The sequence below is a fragment of the Canis lupus genome, chromosome 11 (assembly GCF_011100685.1).
Source record: "Canis lupus familiaris isolate Mischka breed German Shepherd chromosome 11, alternate assembly UU_Cfam_GSD_1.0, whole genome shotgun sequence".
NCBI classification, from domain to species: Eukaryota; Metazoa; Chordata; class Mammalia; order Carnivora; family Canidae; genus Canis; species Canis lupus.
Genome location: NC_049232.1, coordinates 63638819 through 63661704, shown reverse-complemented (window position 1 = coordinate 63661704; position 22886 = coordinate 63638819). Strand labels below are relative to the sequence as shown.

The 22886-nt window shown below is 44.3% G+C and overlaps 1 long non-coding RNA gene across 2 annotated transcripts in view; it reads right to left on the bottom strand.

Moving 5' to 3' along the window:
- The window catches only part of LOC106559534, a 55084-nt gene that overhangs the window by 6203 nt on the left and 25995 nt on the right, over positions 1-22886 (bottom strand). The window contains exons 4-8 of one of the 2 annotated variants that reach the window (XR_005367103.1): positions 20440-20564; positions 17749-17933; positions 15380-15467; positions 14284-14576; positions 9718-9773 (exon numbers count right to left, since the gene is read on the bottom strand). This is a non-coding gene — a long non-coding RNA (uncharacterized LOC106559534). Of the gene's footprint in view, positions 1-9717; positions 9774-14283; positions 14577-15379; positions 15468-17748; positions 17934-20439; positions 20565-22886 lie in introns of those variants that run through there. The other variant, XR_005367102.1, reaches the window with a different exon arrangement.

Sequence of the window (22886 nt, the reverse complement as noted above, 5' to 3'; positions counted from 1 at the left end):
TTTTTTGATCCTTTTGTTGCCCGGATTCCAGTCTCCTTCAGCCCTCATGCTGCACCCGTGGTGGTGACTGTTCCACTGTGTACCTCTGACCATGTTATTCCCATTGTGTTGCCAAAGGGAAAGTCCAAGCTTCTTGGTGTGGCAATGAGTAATCTAACCACCATGCAGTTCCCCGGGGACGTCTCCTACTTCTCCACCATGCCTGAAACACAATGTTGGGCCCAGTCAAGCTCTATTAGGTTAGCTCCCCAAACACTCCACTCTTTTTAATGCCTCCATCTTCTTGCAATGCTCCTCCCCTGCTTGTTCATCCTGAGGTCTCCTGTTGGGCCCTTCCAGGCACTCTCTCCGAAGTTGCCTTTTCTCCACCCTCCAGGCCATGCCCAAAGATGTCACTTGGGACACATTCATCATTCTAATTAGGCAATTCTCTATATGTCTGTCTCCTCCATTGGACCACAAGCTCCTTAAAGAGGTATTTTATTCATTGAAACATTGCCACCTAGCATGTGCCCGATACAGTCCAGGGCTTTGTTAACACTTTCTCAAATGAATTTTGTCAGAATTGTACCCCATGGCATAAAGCACATCATACCTACATTTGCCCTGGCTGTTCTGTAATGCTGACTTCATGAAGTCTCCAGCCACCCAAGCAATCTCTCAGCGTCGTCATCTGGAGGACAGGGGAGCTTTAGGGGAAAAGCAGAGCCCCTCCATTACCAATTCTGACAATCCTCATTTGAGCTTAGGTCTCCCCATGCAAACAGACAGTCGACATGTGATTGGAGAAGAAATAGAAGTATGTTTCTATTAAAACCATGTTCCTTAGGTTGTCACTCTGAATTTATATCCCTCTGGCCCTTGCCAAGTTGGCTCTTGGCTATACTCTGTCCTGAAATGAGAGCATTCTTCTTGTAGCCCCAGGAGATGCCTACAATGCCTGAAGATTGAAAACAGACCTTGCAACATAGATTTGGGAATTTGTGGAGTCCAAAGCATCACTGTCCTATATAACCTGCCCCAGATAACATAGCATCCCTTCGCACCTCTGATCAGAGTTTTGCCAGGTGGAAGAAGTCACTGCTTGAACGATGTTCCTGCTACCCAAGAGGATGGGCAAGAGACAGAGCTGGGGTGGTGAGTCAATCAGCTCAGGGTACAGGGAAATGCCACGTGTGGTTAGTGGGCTTTGTCCTTTGGATAGGACCAATCATGGTGTATATGTGAATCTAAGTCTTTAAGTCAGTAAAAACAAGCAATTTTTAGATACTACTATATATTGGGTCCCTTGCTGGGTATGGTGGGGATTGAAGGGTTAAGCAAGAAGGTCACTGCCCCCAGACTGTTCATTTCTACTAAGGGGAGAAGTCTGGATCTAAGTAGCCATGACTTACAGGAGAAGAGGATGAGTATTAGGAGCCATGGAAAGTGCTGTGTGTGTGCCAATGGGTGATATGGAATGGCGAAAGGAGCATAGGCTTAGTAGCCAACTGGATTCAGACTCAAACGCAAGTTTAGCACGTTACTTTTAGGCAAAGTACTGTACCTCTTGGAGCCCCAATTTCTTCCACTGTGAGATGGGCTCCAACCACCTTTTCACAAAAAAGGCGTTACGAGGAGTTCAAATGAGATAGAGCAAGTGAGGACCTGATCCACAGTAGCCCTGGCTTCTCTTCCTTTCACTGGAGAGAGCTAAGACCCAGTGACCCCACAGATAACCCTGGGCAAACGCAGACCTCCAGGGATGGGGGGTAGGAGGCGGCAGGAAGGGAGAGCAGAGTCTGCTGAGGTGAAAGCCTTCACCTCGTTCTTTCTGTTTTTAACAAGAATGTCTTCCTGTTTGGTGACCTTCAGTCTGCAATGTCTTTGGACTCAGCAAATGCACAGTCAGACAGGTTAAATGCTCTCAGTTCACTTAGATTACAATTTCTGTCACCCTGAGAAACTGAGCTGGGTTCACTCAGACCAGGAACTTAGAAGTCGGGCAAGCAGACCGTCCCCTGCCTGGAGCATTAGATGAATGCCTGTCCCAAAGAGGAGAGTGATGGGGTCACTCCTAAAGACCTTCACATCCAGAAGCAAGATGTCCATGACCTGAAGCTCTCCCAAGAGAGCTGCCCCTGGATCTACAAAATAATGAGATCCCTGAAGACAGGGGTGCGTCTGATTCAGCTGTTTCTAGGTTGGGTGGGAACCAACCTGCCATGCTTTGGTCAGGAAAAGTCTTCACTGTTAACTCCTAACTGACTCCCAACTTGCCTAAGGAGGCTCCTTTTCGACAATCTCCCCTTGTGGGTGGAAGGATAAATGAATGAATGTGAACACATGTGCTTGCAGGCTTCCTCCTAAGGTCATCATAGAGGCTCAACAGGGAGTGGCCTGGGATATGTGGCACTATGACTTCCGTCTTTTTAGTAGAGAGGTGTTATGAATTAACCATATCCCCCAAAATCCATATGTTGAAGCCCTAGCCCCAAAGTGATGGAGCTGTGGCCTTTGGGAAGTAATTAGGGCGAGATGAGATCATGCAATCAAGAGGCCCTGGTCTGATGGGATTAGTGCCCTTATAAGAAAAAAACCAGAGAGCTTGTTCTCTCTCTCTGTAAGCACACAGGCCATGCGGGCATACAATGAGAAGGCAACCATCTATAGACCAGGAAGGAAGCTCTCATCATGGTTATGCTGCCACCTTGACCTTGGACTTGCTGCCTCCAGGCCTGTGAACAAAATAAATTACAGTTGCTCCCCCTCCTATTCTAGGGCATTTTGGTAAGGCAGCCTGAGCCAACAAAGACAGGAGGGAAAGACAATTCTCTAACAGCTGACACCATCATCCCCCCACATGTCCCAGCCAGAACCCTGAGAGTCATCCTTGACTCCTCCTACCCCTTCTACCTTTCTCACCTAATCAATCACAAAGTCTTAAAAAAGACATTTCTCCAGCCTGCCTTATTCTCTGCCAGAGTTTCACCAGAGGACTCACCAGGGCCTGCCTCTGCATGCCCTGGATGTGTCACCGGCTCTGACCCTTAACACTTCTCTCTGGGACTGCAGCAGCAGCCCCTTGATGATCTCCTGCCTTTGGTCTTTCCACTCAAATCCAGCCTCCAAGTGATCAGCAGAGACAGTTTATAAAACCTGACCTGGCACTGCCCTGCATAATGTCCCTCCTGGGTTCCTACTCATCCCAGCCTGGCCCCATTACCCGGACATAACCAGGCTTCAGATAACCCACCTCTGCCTACCTCCCGTGCCGCTCACACTCTCAGCTGCCCAGAATCCTGGAATCCTGTGTCCAGAGTGGAGTCTTAGGAAGGAAGAAATGCATGATTGGATATACCCCTGCCCTGGGTAGGCTGCCCTTCCTGTGATTATGTAACCACGAATCAGCCGCTCGTGAAGGCACCCGTGGCTCAGCACAATTTCCAAGGCCAGGCAAGACCCAGAAGGGGGATTTCCCTCTAGAATGCAACTAAACTGAGTATGTTTGGGGACAAGAGGTAGGGGTGATGGTGGGTGTTGAGTTCTGGCTTTAGGGCCCCAGAGATCAGGAACCTTCCCCGGTAGAAGCCAGGGAAGGGGACAAGCCTGCTCTGTACTCCCCTTCCACCTGCTAGATGCCCACAACCACCCGGACTTTGAGTGAGGCTCAGGCACCAGAGGGGTTTTCCCTAGGAAGCCAGAATAACCAAGACTTGCAAAGTTAAAAATAAGAGCCTAGATGTGGAAGGCATAGCTCAGCCCTCCAAGGGAGTGATTCATAGCATGGAGGTGGGGTTGGCTCTGACCTTTCCTTTCCAGCTTCCTTCAAGCAGCTCCTAGGGAGATAATCTCTTTTCTGAATTAAAAGCAGGAGAAAAGTATCTAAATCATTTTACCTTGTTGTCCTATGGTACAACCCCAGTCATAAGACGGAGATCTATTTTATACATGGAAGCTCCTTTTGCTAACAGGAGGGGCTGCTGTCACTTAAATCGTGGCCTTTGTGATCATCGGGAGGCACACGTATGTCGTGGCTGTGGCACCAACCTTGGTGTTGATGTTTTCCGAATTCAACCCTGACTCCAGGCACTCTGCTGCGTAACACTGGGCAAGGTACTTTACCTCTCTGAGCCTCAGCTACTTCCCTGTGAGACGGAGAGATGACAGGTGAAGCTAAAATGTGTTACTTTGCAGGTTAAAGAGGGATTTCCGCGCAGCCGTGCAGCCTCATTACCAAAATATCCCCCACACGGTACCAGGGTGTCAAGGCAGCTCTCGGCAGCTTTGATGGGTGACCTGGCATTTTTATTTCAGGGCTCTTGTTTGATTTTCACAATTGTCCAGTGTCCCATTTTAAAATGAAGAAATGATGCTCAGGGAGTTTGAGTGGCTTTTTGGAAACGGAAAAGATGAGTCTGAACCCAGGGCGTAACCACAGTGCTAACTAAGTGCCAGGCACGTGTCTCCCAAATGTCTCACTTAATACAGAGAGTAGTGGTTCTCGACCAGGGGCAATTTTCCCCCCAGGGGACATTTGGTAATGTCCAGAGATGGTTTGGTTCTCACAACTGGGGGAGGGGGCACTATTGTTTCTGGTGTAGAGACTAGGTTGCTCTGAAACATCCTGCAAGGCTCAAGACAGCCCCTACAACAAGGAATTCACCCGTTCCCAAATGTCCCTAATGCCAAAGTTGAGATACTCTGATACAGAGTTAAAGCAGTAAGGCCAATTGTTTTCATGGTACAGCTGGTGAAACTGAGGCTTAGAGATTGGGGGTCACATGGAGAGGACATGGTGAAGGGGGAATAAAAGCCAGTTTGGACCCACACCCAGCTTGGTAACCACTAAGCTGTGCTCTCTCTCCAAGGGAATCTGGATAGACTCCATCTGAGTCATGGAAGATACTGAAGGGACAGACTGCCTTCAAATGCACAAGCTTTTATGCACATGGGAGTTTAGACCATTCCCCCAAACAGAAAATTTAACCCTGGTCTAAACCTGAGACTTGAGCGCAGGACCTCTCACCCCCAGAGAATCTTAGCCCTTGATTTCTTTGATACCAAGTAGTATGCTTCTTTGTTTCCAAAGGAATGTGCAGCCTCTCCTCCAAAATGCCTTTATCCTTAGTCTGAGACTCTAAAGTAATGAAAATGAAGAACCCAAAGTGATTATTGGTGAAACCATGGCACAGGGCAGGAGGAAGGTGAGCCCGGTTCCCCAGGGGCATGTGCTTTCAGGCTGAGGCGCCTGGGCCTCCTGTACCATTGGGGAGTGTGGGATCTGGCTTGTTAGCTTTGGAAGGAGCTGGGGCGTTCTGTGGATCCATCCATCCCTCCGTGTGACCAGAGGGAAGTTCCCCTCTCCCTCTGGATCCCAGTCTTCCTCTCACTTATAAAATGAGGGGCTAGAACCTGACACCCTCTTACCCCAACCCCACCTGTCTCCAAAGTCCTGATCTCCACGTCAATGGTTTGCGAGCTTTTCCTACTACCTCCCATAGAGTGATGGAAAGCATTCTCAGGGATGGCCCACTTGCCGGGCATGTCTCACCTTTTATGAAACTCCAGTCCATTTTGCAGATAAAGATACACATAATCAAAGACACTATAATCATTCTGAACCACCATAACTTTCAGTGAGCCACCTTCCACATGAGAGCAAACGGGGCTATGGATTAGGTTAGTACACAACAGTCCTGTAACATCAGTGTCTTGTGGACAGGGACCTATGGGGCTGTTGGCAGGACCCCTGAGGTAGAGGTTCAAGAGGCTTGGGAGATAGTGTAAGATATGGTCAGTTGGTGTAAGGCAGACCTGGGGAGGCCCACTGAGGGGTCCTGTTGGGTATAATGACAGGTGGCAGCTCCATTCCCTTATCTAGCACCTTTCACATGTACTAGATATCTCTTTTTATTGGTGGCTGATGGGTCCTTTCAGTGGTATATATTAGCTGACCAAGGGCTATCTGCTCGGAGAATGTTTGTCTACTACACAAATTAGAGCTTCATTATTACCCTGAAACCCTTGACATAATGGGGAATTTGGATTTGAAGTCTATTTCATTTTTATAAACAATCGAATATTTACTAATAAGAAAGGAAGAGCTCTGAGGTCCCCTAAATGTAATTTCAACTGCAGAAAAATTTCAATGTTACAAAAATGCTTTATACTTTGAACTACCTCTGTGTAAAAAGCTTCTAGTCTATGGTCAAAAGTTTGAAGTCAGGGCAGCCCGGGTGGCTCAGCAGTTTAGCAACGCCTTCAGCCCAGGGTGTGATCCTGGAGACCCAGGGTCGAGGCCCACGTCATCGGGCTCCCTGCATGGAGCCTGCTTCTCCCTCTGCCTGTGTCTCTGCCTCTCTCTGTGTCTCTCATGAATAAATAAATAAAATCTTTAAAAAAAAAAAGTTTGAAGTCAGTTATTAAAATATGGCCAGGGATTGTGAAATCATTTGAAACACAAGGATTGTAATTTTTAAAAGTCATATTAATGGTGTAAGCTCAATTACTCACTGGAAATTTTTAAAATGTTTATTTGGATGTTTTATATAAATTCAATAGTAATATTTCATCATAAATTATTACATAAAGAAAAAAAATCAAGAGTTTTTGAAATTGAGCCCCATACAAGCATCACCAGAGCCCTTCCAACCTGCCCTTGTGCACCGTACAAATATTGTCATTTTATCTGTGTTCTATGACACAAAAGAGATGGAAAAGCACTATTCTAGAGTATAGACTGGGCCTGTGTCCTGATTCGCTAGCCATGTTTATGTGCCACCACAGCTAGATTGTAAGTTCTCTAGGGAAGGAAGTTGCCATTTATACATCTTCAGATGTCCTACAATACCTCACACAGGGTTTTGAATGGAGTACTTTCCATGTTTATCTCAGACATTTCTTCTCATACAGCCCCATAATTTGAACTTCTAAAAAGTACAATGGTAAGTACCATTTATTGAGCACCTACTGTATTCAGCACCACATCAGATGCTTTATAAACATTATTTATTTTTTATTTTTTTAATGTTTTTCATTATTTACATTTTAAATAAAATACTTGATACACACAGAAAGATATGTGTAATATATCTGTAAGTGAGAGAGCTAATAATTTTAAAAACATTTTAAAGAGCATTAATTGTAATCCTCACCACAACTCCACTAAAAGATGAATTTATTGTCCCTTCTTGACAAGGCCACACAACAAATGATGCCATTTTAGGCTATTAATATTTGCCTGATGGCTTAGATTGACATGTTTCAAAATCTACAGATGTCAGACCAATGTAATAATCAAAGAACTGAAGAAGACCTGCTACTAATAAAAAAAAAAAGGAAATATTTATAAAGATCTGATTGACATCAGGAAAAACTACATTTAAAATCTGGGAAATTATTTCCTACCATAACTTGTTTAAAAGAAGAAAGGAATAAGAAGAGAGGAAGAGGAGGAGAAAGAGAGCTTGTAGAGGCCTGAGATGAGCTGTAATATAAGCTGAAATTCTGTCCATCACATTCTCAATTCATGATGCAACAAAGTTAGATGAAAATTATAAAGCCACAGAATTCTGATCACATGGGATTTTTTTTAAATCTAAAATCATGCATGTGTCAGTGACACAATCCGAGAATATGAACAGTAGTTTTTATGGCAAAAGACACAGACCATAATGGCCCCACTTCCTTTTGTCTGACAGCAAGCACCTTGACCTGGTTTTTGGTCATCAGAGACACACAAAGGCCATCATATAGTGGTAGGGCCTTCACTAGGAAGGAAGAAGATGAAATTTCTCCCTCAAAGCCCACTAGCTGTCTGTCCACAGGTCCTCTAGAGTGTAAGGCAGGATGGGTACACCCTTTGCCTGGGAAGCTGTCAGGCTGAGATGGCGGAGGAGGGGGAGTGCAGTGTTAGAGGAAATAAGACTGGATTGAAACTTTGTGTTAAGGGAGGACCACAGACATGTTAGGAAATTTCACATTTTGACTTGATCTGTTCATTACAGTGGGAAGGAAGAGAAATTCTAGGTATCAAAGCTGAGCATATTCCATTCAAGTACAACCAGTGTCCTGAGTTTACATTAAATCTTCCAAGGAAATTTAAGCATGACCTTGGTGTCATGGAGGCTGGAGTGTGTCCAGCAGTGAGCCCAAGGGTCTAGAAACATGACCAATGAGCAGAGCATGTTCAAATCCATGGGGTGGTTAGAAGTAATATGTCTACATGTCACTAACAACCTAACTCAGAGTGTGTCTGCAAAGAAGTCATTTCCCCTTATTCCTCTCTTATGGAGGGTGGCCAAGACAGTAGTGGAAAGAAAAATTATACTTGAAATATCTTTAATAATGAAAAGCAAAGAAAAATGTGACTTAAATGTATTCCTTAGTGATTTAGAAAAGAAATAATAAGCCAGACGGCATCCGAAATAAAAGTAGAAACAAAGTAAAGAAACATTAGTATCAGTAAACTAAATGAAAAACTGATGTACATGCCGTAGAGCTCAGCATAATGTCCAAAATCTGCAGGGTAGGCCATCAGGCCGGAGACCCAGGGAAGACTTGCAGTTCAAAGTCAAAGGCTGTCTACTGGAAGAATTCATTCTTGCTCTGGGGAGGTCAGTGTTTGTTTTATTAAGGACTTCAACTGATTGGATATGGCCCACCCATATTATGGAGGGTAATCTGCTTTGCTCAAAGTCCACTGATTTAAATGTGAATATATACCAAAACACACCTTTACAGAAACATCAGAATAATGTCTGACCAAATATCTGAACACCACAGCCCAGCCAATTTGATAGAAAAAGTGAACCATCACAGCTAGTTTATGTAAATAATTGTTGTTTAGTGCTTCATAGTTCTCAGTGTACATTTATAGCCTTTATTTATTGTCTCCTTTAATCTACTCAATACATTTTTGTGGATTAGCAAACTGAGGCTGAAATGCTGAGTAACTCCCCAAACAAAACCAGAAAGTATCTTGACCAGGTTCTCTGACCCTTTCCCCTGTGCTACCCTCACAGTGGGGCCAAGACAGCCAGACTCTACCCCAGGCTCTGACTCCAGAGCTGTGTCCCTTCCTTGGGGTCAGGCTCCTCTTTGAACATAATGATTCAAAAATAAACACCAACATGAACCTAATCAGCCGGAAGAATTTACTGTTGTGGGTGTTGAGGAGGAGGGCATAGGACTAAGGAATACCTCACATACTCTTTTTCAATGTTACCTGTGAGCAATGGTTTTGCTAATATCCGTATTCTCTTTATTAGAGAAGATCTGGTCTGACCTTGAAACTATTTTCTTTAGAACAGAGGTCCTTTGGGGGCACCTGGGTGGCTCAGTCAGTTAAGAATCCGACTCTTGATTTCATCTCAGGTCATGATCTCAGGGTCCTGAGTTGGAGTCCCGCTTTGGGCTCTGTGCTGGGCATGGAGCCTGCTTGGGATTCTTTCTCTCTCTCTGCTCCTCTCCCTCTCTAAAAAAAAAAAAGAAGAAGTGAAATGGGTGTCCTTTTAAAAAATCAGTTTCATACATGAAGCTTTTACACGTTCATCCCAGTGAATATTCCTTCTGTGTACCTCATATGTTAAGGAAGGAATGTGAAATCCCAGTAAAGAAGCACTGGAGGACACCTGGGTGGCTCCGAGGTTGAGCGTCTGCCTTTGGCCCAGGCGTGATCCTGGAGTCCCAGGATTGAGTCCCGCATCGGGCTCCCTGTAGGGTGCCTGCTTCTCCCTCTGCCTGTGTCTCTTTCTCTCTGTGTGTGTCTCTTACGAATAAATCAATAAAATCTTAAAAAGAAAAGAAAAACACTGAAAACCAGACACAAAATCTGCATGCTATATGATTCCATTTATATGAAGTTCAAGAACAGATAAAACTAAAGTCAGAATGGTGATTACCTTTGGTGGGAACTATTGACAGGCAGGAGACACACAGGAGACTTCTGGGTGCTGGAAATGGTCCATATCTTGATCAGAGTGGTTGTTAACACAGATGTTATGTAAGCAAAAAATCACTGAGCTGTACATCTGAGATCTGTGAACTTTACTGCATGTATGTTTTGTTTAAATTTTAAAAAGAAACACTATATTAGAAGAAAAACAGAAGAAGAGTGGGGGGGTAAGGGGACAAAAAAAAAGTGTTGGGAAGTGCTTATTTCCAGCATTGGACTGGTAAGTGGAACCATGAGCAAAATAAGAACACACCTAGTGGATGGACGTTTGTTGCAGAGTCAAGCCAGGCAAGACCACAGGATGAGGACTTTCTTCAGTAGATGTTTGCAGAGCCAAGGTCGAAGAGGCTGCTGCCTGTGTTCTCCTCTAGGATTTTGATGGATTCCTGTCTCACTACTGGGTATTTTCCCCAAAGATACAGATGTTTCTCACCTCAATGTTCATAGCAGCAATGTCCACAATAGCCAAACTATGGAAGGAGCCAAGATGTCCTTTGACAGAAGAATAGATAAAAAAGATGCACTATATATACAATGCAATGTTACTCAGCATCAGAAAGGACAAATACGGGACGCCTGGGTGGCTCAGCCATTTAGCACCTGCCTTTGGTCCAGGGCGTGATCCTGGAGACCCGGGATCGAGTCCTGTGTCGGGCTCCTGGCATGGAGCCTGCTTCTCCCTCTGCCTGTGTCTCTGCCTCTCTCTCTCTCTCTATGTCTATCATGAATAGGTAAATTTAAAAATCTTTTTAAAAATAAAATAAATAAAATAAAATAAAAAGGACAAATACCCACCATTTACATTGAGATGGATGGAACTGGAAGGTATTATGCTAAGTAAAATAAGTCAGAGAAAGACAATTATCATATGGTTTCACTCATGTGTGGAATATAAGAAATAGTGCAAAGGACCATAAGGAAAGGGAAGGAAACTGAATGGGAAAAAATCAGAGAATGAGACAAATGATGAGAGATTCTTAACTCTGGGAAACAAGCTGAGGGTCCCTGAAGGGGAATGGGTAACTGGGTGATGGGCATTAAGGAGGGCATGCGACGTGATGAGCATTGGGTGTTATATGCAACTGATGAATTCCTGAAAACTACATCTGAAACTAATGATGTACTATATGTTGGCTAATTGAATTTAAATTTTAAAAAACTGCATATAAAACAAAAGGCTATGTTCCTAAAAGAAGAAGAGGAAGAAAAGAAGGAGGAGGAGGAAGAGGAGGAAGAGGGGGAGAAATTTGCTGTGCAGAGCAAAGCCCAACTCCAGGATGGGATGGAGAGAAGAAAGGAAGTTAGGAAATTCTGCTTAATATAAGGAAATCAAAAATATACTATTTCCTGAACATCTCAGGGAAGGGGTGAATGCAAAGCCCCACATTTTCTTAGGAGATTAACAGTCAAAGAATGAAGTGAAACATGACCTATTGTATAACAAGTTTTGGAAAAGCTAAACTGCTTTTTATTCTAAAGCATGATCTCCTAAAATCTGGAGCCATCATGTGTGGATAAGTAGGTGGCATCTCCTGTGGGATCCTTAAGGAAATGATATCTGGTCTGATAGTGGGCCAAAGTAGTTACCTAACATTTTGGTAGAAAGTTCTGGTATGATGAAACCTGGGTGAGCACGTCATGTCCCTGACTCTGAAGCCCTTTCCAGGGTAGATATAAATTTCTATTTACATCCAGGAATCTAAAGGATGACAGTGTTCTCTTCCTGGCCTGTGCTCCCCAGAGACAGTTCTGAAACCAAAAGAAAAAAAAGCTACAGGCAGGGATTTCTGGATGGTTTCTAAGAATTGCTTGGGTTTTGGTGAAATGAGAATTCTCCCAAATAGAATTATCTTGGATTTTTCAATTACATGCTCTAATTGCAGCAGAGACCCGGGGCTCTAAGTCGCTCTACAGGCTGTGTGTTGGGCTTGACTCACTGGAAGCAGAGGGAACTGGCCAAGACTGGGGTGGCCCACAGCCCAGCAATTGCCTTTGATTGGGCTCTCCTGCCAGACCGAGTGTGAAGGGGCCTGGCCATGTCCCCCAAAACTTTTGACTAAGAATGACACACTTGGTTTCTGAAGAGACAGGGTCTGAGCCGTTGTGGCCACCAGCTTGTGGGGCTAGCAGGGATTTCACTGGGCTTCTTATGAGCAATGCTTGTGGGGCTGGATCCATCCTGGTTGCAGATTCTTGGATGCCAAACCTTCCTGGTGAGGAATATGCCAACCGCCAACCATCCTCCAACCAACATCACAGCCTAGGGACAGTGCCCATGTCTCCAAAATCCAAGACATGATTTCACAAATGAGTGTAGGAGGAACACAGCAGTCTGTTGTGCGATGACTCTAGCGGTTATCTTTCGAATGTTCATTCCTCCTCCAGAATGTTCTCTGTCCCTTTACCTTTTAGTCACTCCCTTCCTCCTCCTCTTGTCTTTCTCTCTCTCTGCTCTGTCTCTGTCTGTCTCCTGATCACAACCCTTACTTCCCTTCTTCCCTAAACTAGCTAAATCTTGACATTTCAGCTGAGGTCTTTCCTTTAAACATGGAAATTGATTTCAAGGAAAAACTAAGAAAGATCCTTGACACTCTAAAACACTGGAACAGGGGAAATGAGCACTCAGGCAGTCACGTGATGAGCCACATGACATAACTTCAGTTCAGTTCAAGCCTATCTGCTGCCTCTGCCGGGCACTGTGCTAGATGCTTCGGAAGATTAAGGTGGAAGCGAGGGGATGCAAAACGGATGCGCAGACAACAGCCAGCACTTAGTGCACATTCTCTTTGCGTCACATTTGTGTAGTAAGCTTTTTACATCTATTCACTCATTTAATCCTTGCCACACTTTATGAGGAGGGCGCTGTTGGCCCCATATCACAGAAGGGAAAACTGTGGCTTAGGAGTTTAAATAACTTGACCGGATTGACCAGCTAGCAGGGAGGCTGTCTAATACCAGGGCTCTAAGCTGTGCCGCAGAGCCCTTCGTTCACATTGTCTTCCTCTAGCATCACAACTACTTTGCAAAGTAGGCGGCTGTGTTATCCCTGTTTCACAGATGATGAAACCAAGTCAGAAAGGTTAAGTAACTCATCTAATGTCACACAGCTAAGCAATGACATAAAAATCTGAACCCAAGCTTGTTTATCTCCACAGTATATGTTCTTTGTACCAAACCAGATGGCCACAGTCTTCAAAAGGAAGGAGTTCTTCATTTACTGAGAGTGTTAAGACACACAAATAGCTATGGTTAAAAGACAAGGTGTGGAGGAAGACAGGCCACCTCTGGTTGAGGGCAGGGAGGGAAGCATCAAGAGCGGTTGAGATGGATTGAAAACCATGGCTGAACAACTGCTCCAGATCTCCAAGAGACGATGATTGCCTTAGTTCCCATTAGCATGGGTTGCTATGTGGGGGTCCTAGTTCTTGGACATATTAAACAATGTTTTTCACACCACCAAAAAACCTACACTTGCTTACTAATAATGTCCACTTTGAGCTCTGATGGCATCTTTCACCCAAACGCCTACCTCTAAATCAAGTCAGCCTCATCATCAATCATGAGACTGCCTCCCTGTCCTGATTCTTATCTGAAAGTGGGGAAATGCTTCTGGGGCAGTCAAAATGGGTTCTTTAAGTGGGTCACTAAGTCTCATTGAGAAAATGGGAAAAGGACTCCCAGGATCCTCCCTTTCTCCCTGAGCTTGCTCTCCTGACCCCCAGAAACAGCACATCCATGTTGAGTGCTTTTTGGACCCGGAGCTATGCTAAGGCTGGGAAGTGTGATGGCTCTGGTGGAGAGGAAGCAGAGGTGCTGTTGTACCAGCAACCACCTCCCAATCTCGGCTCACAGTGAGGTCCTCCTGCCCATTACACAATGCAAAGTTACATAACTCGCCTTTCAGCAACCAAGAATCTTGCTTCAAATCAAAGGTTTCACAACCGGGTAGTTGATTTCCAGCATCCCATATTGCGCTTGGTCTAATTATCAGAGACTGGAGAAGAAACCAGGTCACCTCCAAGAATTTGAGAAAACAATAATCACTTCTTGAGAACACACTAAATGGGCCAAGTGCTGGGATTTGAAGCCAGATCTGTTAGTGGTGCAGGGAAAGGGTGGGAATCCAAGCTGTCCTCACAGAGGGACCCTTGAATTGGGTTTTGAGGGCTGAATGGGAATGTACAGGCAGGCAGAGGAGAAATCGTTCCCCTCCCGCAGAGTGAAAACATGTGCAAAGGTACAGGGAACAAAACTGATGAATTCATGAAACCAGGGTAGTTTGGCATCACAGAAACAGGGATTCCTGCTACATCACCTAAAAACTCTGGAACATCTGAGATACTTACTCTCCAAGCATCTGTTGGCATGAGCATTCCACGGCCTCTTGGACAAAAAGGTAAAGTCGACCTTTTAGACTGGCTCATGTCTCCAGGACTACCAGGACTAAAATGCTAGTTTGAGGAGATCATGAAGGTTCCCCCAAGCTCTGCAGTGGGTCCTCGGGTGAGCCTGGAAGTCATCTTGGATTTTAAGACCCAAAAGAAATAGGCCTTGAACTGGAATGCTGGTTGACTACTGGTGAGGGGTGTTTCTGAGACCGATGCACACTTGTGTTTCTTAAATGCTGACCCCTCAGTCCCTGAAATGGAGAAGGATCCAGTCAACTGAGGAGACCAAGTGGGAGCCAGAGCCACAGTGAATGCAAAGCACTACCAATGGTGCTCACACGCGCTTGGGAAAGACCATTCCGAAGCTTTCTGCTCCATGGTCTATGCAACTATTACTCAGAAGAAAATCTCAGTCCTTGGATCTGCTCCTAATTAGGTCAGGACTTATTTACAAACCCTTCCAGTGATTGGATGTCATTCTAAAGTCTAAGAAATGCATTAACGTCACTGCTGTAATACCTCAGTCCAGAACACCAGCCCCAAAGGCACCACATGGGGCATGCTGTCCTAGCTGGTGTTTTCTCATTAGTAATAACGAAAAATACACAGTAATAGCTAACATGTGGGTATCCCTCTGCCCTGGAATAAGCCATTTTCATATATAATATTTCCTTTATCACCTATAACCTAAGCCTCGGGTAGGTATCTCCAACAATAGCTCTAGTTTACAACCGGGGAAATGTGGCTTCAGAGAGATTATACAACTCGTACGATGTCGTACAGCTAGTGAGGGGCAGGGCAAAGATTTCAGGGCCAGCTCTTTGTGGCTCCAAAGCCCATTGCTTTTGCAACGTGTTTGCTACTGACGTCTCCTGAGGCTCCACACACTAACAGGCTTCGGTCCTAGGCCTCGCGCTGCTACATGTCCTGTAGTTAGGCTGTCCTGTTACTCAGGTTCAAGTACTCAGCTTGGGGTGCGAGAAAAGTACAATGACATTGTACTCGGTGACCACATGCCCAGCCACACACATACTGGATATTTCTGGATACTCACAGCAACCTTCCTGAAATGCACCCGTCTCCGAGCAGGGCAACCGTGTTTTTCTTGTCCACCGCTATATCCCCAGCACAGTGCCTGACACCTGCAAGACATTCAGTTAAATTGAGATGTTCATCTTTATCCCCACTCCTTAAGGAAGGGACCCAAGACTCCGAGGAGCTAGCCCGCACACCTGTGATTCCAGGGCCTGTGAGAAGCAGAGCGGGAGCCCGGGCACAGGCTGCTGGTGGCCACGGAGCCCACTCTGCCTTCTACCGGGAGCCAAAGCCGCCCTCTAGCCTGTCCAGCTACCAACTCTTCCTTTATCTGAACTAAAGAAAGTTAGTGACATTGCCCTTGCGTGGCCCAACTTGGGCTTGTGTTTTTGCACGCACACATGTTTGTGCATGCTTGCAGGTTTGGGGAGGCAATCCTTCCTAAAACTCACTTGCTTATAGTCAAGAAATCCTACATTTCTAAGAATTCATTTCCGGGATCATTTCTAGGGGCTTGGTGATTTCACCAAATCACTTGGTGATTTGCCTTGGAGTGAACTAAGACTATCCTTCTTATCTTTCTGAGGTATGGCCTTTCCTACAAACTAGACCATCTTTCAATGCCAAGCGAAGTTAGCATCTTAGTAAATGTAAGACGCAGCTCACTAGGTTTGTCACGTGAAAACACAGATTTTACCCTGGTGATGGGGCTTTCATCTTTGGGGGTAAGAGTTTGGGGGGGTTGCCTCCTCCATCTCAGAGGCCTCAGACATCTATGATTAACTATACAAAAGTGCCAGTTTGATGATAAAAGCTGTACTTAGCATTGACTCCTCTGCTATGGCAGGAGTCTGGGGGGGTGCAGCTTTTTTTTTTTTAATGGAAGCTTTTGTTAACATCAGATATCTAATTAACTTAGGTTTTAAAACTACTGAGGTGCTGTGTCCTCAAGAAAGATGGTTATCAAAATAGTTTCATCTAACACAATTACCCTACACCTACCATAGAAGAAAGAATTAAAATCTTCCTTTCTTTTTCTTTTTTTTAAGAAAGCCAATGTATTGAATAACATGGGAGCATTTGTTGTGGGATCCCTGTCTATGCAGTTGAGGCTAGATCAACTTACTAACCAGCATAATTATCATATCCAGAGTTTGCCTGGGGAAATGCCTTCCAGAATGAAAAAAAAAAAAAAAAAAAAACAGCGTCTGTGCCCACAAGGATGATTTGGCTCCCCCCTAGGATGAAAGGCTCCAGCTGCTCTGCAGTTATAATCAAACTGGCTCTCCCCCAGCCTCCTCCGGCTCATCCATCATGCAGTAATAACAGAGTTGCTAGCTGCTGATCTCCAAAATGGTGTTTAGGACATCAAATGCTTCAACTACCACCTCTGTGCATGATGACTCCCAAGTGTGTGTCTTCAACCCAGGTCTTCCTCTCCCACTCCCCTAGATTCCCAGTCAAGCTCCACGGCTCCTATAGGACCTGTCCCTGCCATACTCTCCAAGGCAAGATCTCTGAAACCAAGCTCACTATCTTCCCCTCTTTACCTTCCCAACACAAATGGACTTCTTTGCTCAGATTCCCTGCCTTACCAGCCTCACTATCCTGCAAGTCACTCACAACCCTTATTGTGAGGGCTAACATTATTATTTGGGGGTAGACTTTATGTTTTAGAACAGTTTTAGATTTACAGAAAGACTGAGAAGATAGTGTAGAGAGTCCCCATATACTCCACAGTGTCCCTATTGTTAACATCCTATAGCAGTATGGTCCACTTGTCACTTTCAGTAAGCCCATATTGGTACATTATCACTAAAGTCTAGGTCTTATTTAGATTGCCTTAGATTTTACCTAAAATATCCATTTTCTGTCTGAGGACACCACCACATTACATTTCATCACTGTGTCTCCTTAGGCTCCTCTTGGCTGTGACTTCCTCAGGCTTTCTTTGTTTTTATTTTATATTTTTAAAGACTTATTTATTCATGAGAGACACAGAGAGAGGCAGAGACACAGGTAGAGGGGAAAGCAGGCTCCCTGAGGGGACTTTGATGCAGGACTCAATCCCAGGACTCCAGGACCATGACCTGAGCTGAAGGCAGACGCTCAACCACAGAGCCACCCAGGCGCCCCTCTTTGTTTTTAATTAACTTGATAGTTTATAGGACTGTTGGTCAGGTATATTCTACAAAATCCTTCTACCGAAATTTGCTGATACTTTGTCATGAGTAAACTGGATTTATAGGCTATTGGGTGGAAGACTGCAGAGGTTAAGTGCCGACATTATTTGTAAAGCATCATTTGGACATTGGAGAGGGTTGTTCAGTACCTTCAGTGACCATATGATAGAAGAAGGGCTAGTACTAATTCTGATATTGTACTTACCAAACTGAATCATAATTTTTTATTTTCTTCTTCCCTTCTAGTCTGCAAATTCTTTGAGGGTAGAGACAGTGCCTGATTCAGCTTTATGTTTTTGGAATCTAGCACTGGGTGTGAAGCTCACATCTGTGATTGATACTTGAGAGATGGGCTTGAGAAAAAATTGAAGCTTTGCTTTGTTTCCTCATCTGCAAAGTGGGATAATAGAATATATTTTTAAGGATTTCTTTATAATAAAATTAACATATTAGAATACTTGACACAAGCACTGCACATAGAACAATGAGTGCTCAAATATGTTAGCTGCCACTACTTTTTGTCACCATCATTAGGATCTATTTGTCATGCAAGATATGCTGGAGCCCCAAAGACTTTACTCCCATCTGCTCCATATCCAAAGTAGTAAATATAGTGATTCAATGGAAATAAGAAGAGCCAAGCTCCGCTTCACACATTATTGAATTCTCTTCCGTAAAATTTATGTTGCATTTAGTTCACTCTGGCAGGACCACTTTGACAAGACTCCTTAACAATGGGGCAGATCCAAAAGAAACATAGGGCATAGCTTCTACTAGCAAGATCTTATGAATTGATTGGCAGATAATAATATAGGCCGGCATTTGATGAGAAGCCAAGCAGAGGCAAGGTGGGTGTGGCAAGTTCTGAGAACGAGCTGTGTCTGTGTGGGCTCTATTGTTGCCAGGACCTGATCAGTGGGCATTGAATGATGGGTCAAATTCAGGTAGTTGGAGAGAAAGGTTGTAAAGTCATAAACAAGGATCTAGAAAGACTGACTATACAAAAATTCAAGGCCTGACAGGAGTCCAACATGCCTGGCCCTAGGATTTATGCAGACAGGACTAGGAAGTGGCATTGGACAGGACATTAGATAGAGCAAGATAACAGGAAGGGTGTGGCTTGAAAGCTGGCCCGCAGGGTAAAGGAGAGACACTTATATTTTTGAGCAAGAAGTAATGGATAAAGATGGAATTTCAGGAGGTAGTTATGGTTCCAGTGGGCATGACTGACTGGAGAAGGAAAGATTAGTGGTGGAAAGTTTAACATGCTGGGTCATTCACTCATTTATTGATCCATTGATCATATATGCACTTGGCAAACACAGAAGTCCTGTCAGACTCTATTTGGTCCTTGCCCTGAAGGGAGTCCTAGGCCAGAGAGAGATTAAAGATGTCTCTGCTATAATCCAGACTAGATCGCAGTGAAACCAGGGAGCAAAGATGGGAATAATAGGTGGCAGATAGCTAGATCAATAAATAAGTTAGATACATATGTATTATAAAAGCAAATGAAACAAGCGATGGTCCAAGAAGTAGGAGGAGAGCCTAAGAGGAGAGAGATTTAGGAAGGGGATAATCAGTGATGTCAAACACAACTGGTACAAGAAAGAGAGCCTGCCCAGGGACAAGGACACCTAACAACAACAGTGACAATAAACTACAATGGCAACAACAATAATATCACTTTTTAACAATTACTGTGTTCCAGAAACTGACACCATTCTACAGCACTCAATATATGCTTTCTCTTATTTCTTTATGCCTAACGCAGTGTAAAGTGCATAGTAGCCCTTGGTAAGTGACGCATGTTCTCAGCCAAACATGAGCACTGTTAGGAGTCTGGATGTTTGGATAATATTAATGGCTGGTGCTGGGATCTTAGATATGGAGTTTTTACAGGTTGCTAGAGTAGTAGTTTCTTTCCTTGGGTCACACTGTCTGGGTTAAATCACTGGTTTACTCCTAGATGGTAAAATCCCATCCAATAGGATGCCTTCCCTTTGTCCTGTATGAGAATGCATTTCTTATTTATGTGGAGTTGGGTGGAACCCAGAATGCTCTTCAATCCAACCACTCTGGCCAATAGGACCACTGAGTAGTAGCCTGAACCTTTGGGAGTTTGATTATTCTTTTCATAAAGGACTGATGTTTCAAAGTACTTTACAAAGGAGAGGGAGAGTCTATCCAGAGCATGGACTGGATTCAGACAGGGAAGTTGGAAGCTGGGTAGGTCAAGATGGACTGTATTTCCAAGGAAAGTGGTTAAGAGCCCTGTTCTCTCCAGAGCATCTCAGAAGTGCTTTATATTCATCCAAAAACTGACCACATTTTAGAAAAACAGGATATTTCTGCTGAGTAACTATTGGTTTGGGGAAATAAGTCCCTCTCAGAATGCAAGGGGGAACATCAGATCAAGAAAGATCGTTATCACTGGTGTGACTCACTAACTTGCTCCGCCCGATGCGTGCAATGGTTTTCCACATCTATATGAGTTGCCCACTCAACAAATGTGCTTACAAAGAGCTTTTCAGACATACAGTAGAGTCCTTATAAAGTTACAGAATACAAATAAGAAAAACAAACACACTTTTATTTAAAACCTAAAATTCTTAAAAGGGGAACAGGAATTCTGGTGCTAAAATAAACCTTAGCAAATTAACTCCTTTAAGCCAGCAAGCCTGCATCCTGCTCATAGGGCCTAGTCGAATTAAAACAACAAACAGCAGCAACAACAAAAACAGGCCTCTAACTCCCTTTGCATCACAGACAGTTCTAAACTCTTCCCCTTGCCCTGATGTTCACTCCGCTTCTGGAAGGCATAGAACATGACATAGGTATTTATCAGGGTGGAAGATACCATCCGTGGTCGCTCATGTAGGGAATCCAGGATTCAAACCTGGGTCTTCTGTTTGCTCCCAAGTTCTTATTGTCCATATGGTGGGCTTCAAAGGCTGACATTGACCCCATGATCAATGAAAGGTTTCAGGCAAAGTCAAGTTCCTTTAGAAAGCATGAACCAGTCTGGAAGAAAGAAGTAGGGCAGCGATTGTGTGAATAAAGGGCTGGGCCACAGGAATCAACACTAGTGGGTAGCTTGGTTAGGATAAAAGGGAAAAAAAAACTAGTCACCAGAGTTGTCTTCTTTGTCCTTTCCAAGACCTTTTTGCTCTTTACCCTGTGTTTCCTGTAAGTACATCCTCTCGAACATGGTATTTTGAAATCATATATCTAGCAAATACACAATTTGTTTTAAGTTTTGCTTTTCAGATATGTATGAGGACATGTGCTATATAGGAAAGCTGGTCAGAGGCCATGCCTGTGGTGGCAGTAAAGCAAGCTTGGTGGGATGTTCTGCTCCAGCTGTTGCAACATTTGACTCTTGTAATCAGTGAAAGATTTCAGTTCTGGAGGAAGGGAGATGTGAAGGGAAATGTGGGGATGGGCTGCTGCACGGGGGGAGAGAATGGAAGCCTCTGTGGGCTGGGAGAAGCTGACAGCCCTTAGGGCCCTGCCTCCAGAGCATGAGGGGACCTCTAGGGTTTGGGCACTTGCTCCCAGGGACAATGCATCAGGGATGAGACATGTGTTTTGTTCAACATGGACCTGGCTTCATTTACTTTTAATTCTGTATTTCCATGAAAATGTCCAGTGAATGGTAGAGTTAGTATGGAATCCCACCAGTAGCAGGTCCTCATAGGTGAGAATCCCAAATGCTTTTAGCCTGTTTGGTAATGCTCTGGGATTTCCATGACTCCCAACACACACACACACAAACACACACATGTTTTCCCAAACTTTATCCCTCTTTCTCAAGTCCATTGTTCCTAAAATTGTAGCAGATTTGTCAACACTTGACTTGGGAAGGATGAGAAGGAAAATAAAGCCATGGTATAGTAATTCAACTTAACAAAACTCAGTGATTTGTTCAATTTAGCTCAAATGTTTGTTTAACACTCCACTAGACTCTGGTGTAGGGAACCTGACAGGGTTTCTGCCCTCAAAGAATTCCAGCCAAATCGGCAATACTCTAAGCTTGCGTTTCTTTCAGGGCTGCACTTATGTAACCAGCCTTAGTTTTACCTTCCAAGCTTCTGAAAATTTGATCCTTTGTCTACCTGCTGGCTCACCAAATTACAATATCTAGGGGGATTAGGACCCAGGAATCTGTTTTGAAAAAGCCATCACGGATGACTCTGACACACTAACTTGGAGATTATCTGCCTTACTTGGGCTCTTAACTATGTGTTTTATTTCTGGACCTCAAACACAGAACAATTTAGTGGTCCACCTGCTGATGGCAAGAGACAGAGTGAGGGGCAGGTTTTGCACCACACACTTCCTGAGCGTCTAACACGTAGCCTGGGACTCCAGAACAAAGACATCCAACCAAAAGCTCCTCTTGGCCTGCATGTCCCAAGAACAACTGATAGAGAAAAAGATACAATCGTGACTTGAGGAACAGAATGGTGTGTGGTGCCCAGTCTTTAAGTTCAGATGTACACACTGTAGACTGGCTCCGTTCTACCGCCCTGTCCCCAGCACTAACCTTGGAAGTGGGTATTTTGACCGTCTGCATTTAACAGAATGAGGATGCCAGTAGAGCAATTTGGAGTGGCCTGCCCATGCTACAGAAATTCTAACTTAGATCCCCTAACTGCAAGTCCAAGATTATTAGAAGCTTCTACCTTGGAAAGAACGTTTCCATGAGGGCCATATCCAGGGGTATAATGTTTCAACAAGAAATGGGGCAGAAGTCGATCAACCACAGCCACTGGGAACAAGCTGCAACGTGTTATAGGTCATTGGCCTAAGCTTTGGATCACAGGTCTGCCTCTGCTACTTCCTAACTACGTGGCCTTCCTAACCATCCATGCAGTTCCCCAAGCTCAAAGCCCACAGATTGTCCTCAACACCTCTATCTCACCCACACTCTACATATAATCCATTCTTACCAGTTTTGCCTTCTAAATGTCTTCAAATTCACACATGTCATTCCCACTACTATCACCTTAGGCCTGAGCTACTGCAAGAACTCTTAACTGATCACTCCCCTTCTATTTTTGCTGTTCATCCTCCCCCAATCTGTTCTCCCCACGGTAGCCTAGGTCACAGCACATCATACATAGCACAGCACTTGCTTACATAAAATCCTCAGCAGCTCCAATTTCCTTAGCATAAAACTAAATCTCTTGCTACGGTCTACAAGGCTCAGTTTACCCCTGTAGACTCATCCTAAGCCACTTTCTGCCTTGCTCTCTGGGCTCCAGACATGATGGTACTTCTGACTATCAAATATTTTCCATATTACCTTCTGCTCAGAAACCTTGATATACTTTGGTCCTC